Raw genomic sequence first — 3,742 nt, 5'->3', positions numbered from 1 at the left:
ACATCAAACGCACGTAGCAGCTACAGGACCTGTCTTTCTTTACTGTCTCTGAGTGTGTGTCGCTGTTAAACACCTGACAATGAGCTAGTTTACTATGATAAGACCGCCATATGAATCTGGACAAAAGGAATAAAGACAGCGAGGATGCAGGGAGTTCAGCAAGGCTACAGTTGAAGATCGTTGATTTATTTTTAACGTCAGCATTAGAGGAATTGACGTGTTCCCAAATTTAACTCACATAAACAGTAATTTAACTGTTTATGCTGAGACTGTTTTGCTTTTTGCTACCTGTCTGGGTGCGGACTTTACGCACCGTCAAGGGAAAGAGGCGGTGGTTGAAATAAGTATTTTGACCACTTATTAAGTTCACTTGCTGCCATGTGGCAGTTCCATGTGCAACAGGGATTTCTAAAGGTTACTGTACAGTGGCGGAGACTATAGCGTCAGGAGCTGAATCATCATTAAGGTAGAGCTAAGAAGGTTCTACGAGCGCTTCAGACCAACCTTACCAACGAACGACGTAGGCCTACGAAAGAGATTCGTAGCAAAGAACGTTTCGAGAAAGATTTTTTTTAAATAACCTAATTAACTGAAAAAGGATTTTTAGAAATCGTGTTCCCATGTATTGGCCGCACCCATGCATAAGCCGCATAGTTTACGGAATTTGGGAACATTTGTGTATAAACCTAAAATAAACTTATATATAGTCTGGAAATTACGGTATTTCCCGATAATGACCAGCCTTCTATACATTATCCCTTACATAACAGCACTCTCTCCCAACAGTCTTGGCTGCGCACTCTCATCCAAATACGTAGGCCTACTGTTTGCGGCGGAGGAGGGGGGGGTAGATATAAGGCCGGACGAGAAACTGACGTCACTGTGTTGTCCTCCTTCTTCTTAATTGAAGGAGCAGGCAGAGAATAGCTCTCTCCTGCTGGGCTTTCATTAAAATCAAATACATAAAAATGCCAAATAGTGATAACACGTCCATTAAGTCGCGGCCGGTCCAGATGTGTCAGGTGTGCGCGAGAGACAGAACGTTCGCTTACGACTTTTGTGAATGCCATATATACAGTATGTTCGGATCGCATGATAGGAATAGATTAGAAATCTAATCGGATCAGAAGTGTCCATGTCGACGCGGCTACTGAGTGACGCTGGGAGACTCGTTCCAAAATAGACGGTTTGAAAAGGGGTTCCAAAGTGTGTGGTGGGGTTGCTCCACTCATGAGGGTGTGGACTGTTCCTCTCTCTCCGGCTCCATCCCTCCTCCCTCCTCCCCCTCCTCCGTCAGGAGGAGGAGGAGGAGAGGCTGGGGATTAGATCACATGTGGGTCTGATTGTGGAATCAATACTCTGACTCCTCCTCTCCCCCGATGTTTAAACTGTCTTCCCTCCTCTGAGACGGTCTCCCTTCATGCCGTGAAGGTGTCTCCCTTAGACCTTTGCCTGCTGGTGTCTCCTGTGTTTGTTGCCGTGGTTACCTGGCGTTGGCAGCAGACCGGTCTGCCCGTGTGCGCGGCGGCCTGGCCGGTCTGGTCGCTTCAGTTCATTCCAAATGACCGAGGGTCGTCCAACACGGACTCAAACGCCTCCGGACGCTATTGGATGGACCTCCAACCAATCAGAGCAACGAAACACGTGAACGAAACACATCAGTGGCGGCCATCTTGGTTGTTTATGAAAATAATAAAAAGCACATTTCATACAAGGATTGTAGCTCAAAGTGCTTTACATCAATAGTATAAAAGACATGCCTGAACTCTGCTCTGATAGAGGCTCCTCTGTACATCATCGTCATCGTACCCGCCCCATATTAGTTACAGGGCTGTGATTGGCCGACCTGGGCCAGGTCTGAACAGGAGTGGGGCCAAATGCCAGAGGAAATCAAAGCTTGCAGATTTGTCTGGATCCAGAGTAACAAATGCACCGCATCCGAGAACTGGGACAGAATCCCATTGTGGCTTCTGGGCTGCTCTACACACACACACACACACACACACACACACACACACACACACACACACACACACACACACACACACACACACACACACACACACACACACACTCACACACACACATTCACATACATGCACACGCATACACGCATACACATATACGCATACACATGCAAGCACCCATCAACACACAGATGCAGCCAAATGCATACACATACACATACACACATACACATGCACACACAGACCCTTACACACACACACACACACACACACTGTAATAAGTGTGTGAATTGTGACCTCCAATGGAGTGGGTGTCTGTTGACAGGCGGTCCCTGTGGTGTTGGAGGGGGCCCTGTGGTGTTGGAGGGGGCCCTGTGGTGTTGGAGGTGGCCAGGTGTTGTGGCCGTTGACGGAGTACGTGGCGGTGATGGTCGCCGCTCTGCCCCGCGGTGCAACAGAAACACTGGTCCTTTGGGGGCAGCAGTCTGCAGAGAGACCGTTTTCACTACGCCTGTAGTTCTACGTAAACGGTTCTCCAGCCTGACAGCTGCTGCTACCCTGGGTCGATCCGAGGGAGCCCAGCGCTATCTCACACACACACACACACACACACACACACACACACACACACACACACACACACACACACACACACACACACACACACAAAATAAACAGCTAAGTTGTTACCTTTTGCTGTACTGCAGTCCTGTTCTCAAATCCGGCGTTCTAGAGATCGGCCCGGAGTAGAAAGAAACAGTGAGAGGGTGAGGAATGAACAGTGCGGTGACAGTGAGAGGGTGAGGAATGTACAGTGCGGTGACAGTGAGAGGGTGAGGAATGAACAGTGCGGTGACAGTGAGAGGGTGAGGAATGAACAGTGCGGTGACAGTGAGAGGGTGAGGAATGAACAGTGCGGTGACAGTGAGAGGGTGAGGAATGAACAGTGAGGTGACAGTGAGAGGGTGAATGTCGTGTACAGCCGTCAGCTCTCTGTCACGCGGTCATAACCCACTTCACGCCCTGCTCATGTTTTCTGGATAGTTCAGAGTTTGGGCTTCTTCAACCGGGCACATATTGCTAAGACTAATTGGGCTTAACTTAAGTATTTAATTGTGGCACACGTGTGTGTGCCACAATTAAATAAGTGGGTGTGCTTAGCCTTTAATGTGGCCTATATTCCCAAGACGAGAGAGGGTTTGCCTCATTGTGCGGACTGCAGGGGAAGCATAGCGTAGCACCAGGAGGCAGCAGTAAGAGACTCAAAAAGCGCCCCAAGAGGTCACCCCAAAGTGTTCAACGGAACCAAAGCGTCTCCAGACTGTTGGTGTTAGATGATGACTGGTGCAGGATAGTCTAGTGTGAGGGGGTTCACTCCCAGATGGAAGGAGTTGAATGCTCAATGCCCGCAGGGGCAGCTGTAACCCCTACCTGTACCTCACTGACCTGTTCCTACAGGTCACTGACCTGTTCTGACCTGTTCCTACAGGTCACTGACCTGTTCTGACCTGTTCCTACAGGTCACTGACCTGTTCCTACAGGTCACTGACCTGTTCTGACCTGTTCCTACAGGTCACTGGTACAATTTAATAAATCAAATCAAAATCCAATTGTTTAATAAAAATAAAATAATAAAAACTGCTGTACCGAAAAACATACCGAACCGTGATTTAAATACCGTACGTACCGAATGCTGTGCTGTGGTTCATGTTGTGTGTGTGTCTGTGTGTGTGTGTGTGTGTGTGTGTGTGTGTGTGTACTGGGTGCTGTGGTTC

The 3,742-nt window shown here is 48.6% G+C and overlaps 1 pseudogene across 1 annotated transcript in view; it reads right to left on the bottom strand.

Annotated features, from left to right (window-relative positions):
• Positions 1-3,297: 3,297 nt before the first annotated feature.
• LOC311360720 (abl interactor 1-like) overlaps positions 3,298-3,742 on the bottom strand; it is a 28,478-nt pseudogene continuing 28,033 nt past the window's right edge. Inside the window, exon 9 of the transcript XR_014684199.1 lies at positions 3,298-3,323. The product of XR_014684199.1 is annotated as an abl interactor 1-like (transcript). The remainder of the gene's footprint in view (positions 3,324-3,742) is intronic.

The sequence above is a fragment of the Micromesistius poutassou genome (genome assembly GCF_964030765.1).
Source record: "Micromesistius poutassou genome assembly, chromosome: 16".
Classification (NCBI taxonomy): Eukaryota; Metazoa; Chordata; class Actinopteri; order Gadiformes; family Gadidae; genus Micromesistius; species Micromesistius poutassou.
The sequence above is the reverse complement of the archived record's forward strand: the minus strand, read 5'-3'. Positions and strand labels throughout refer to the sequence as shown.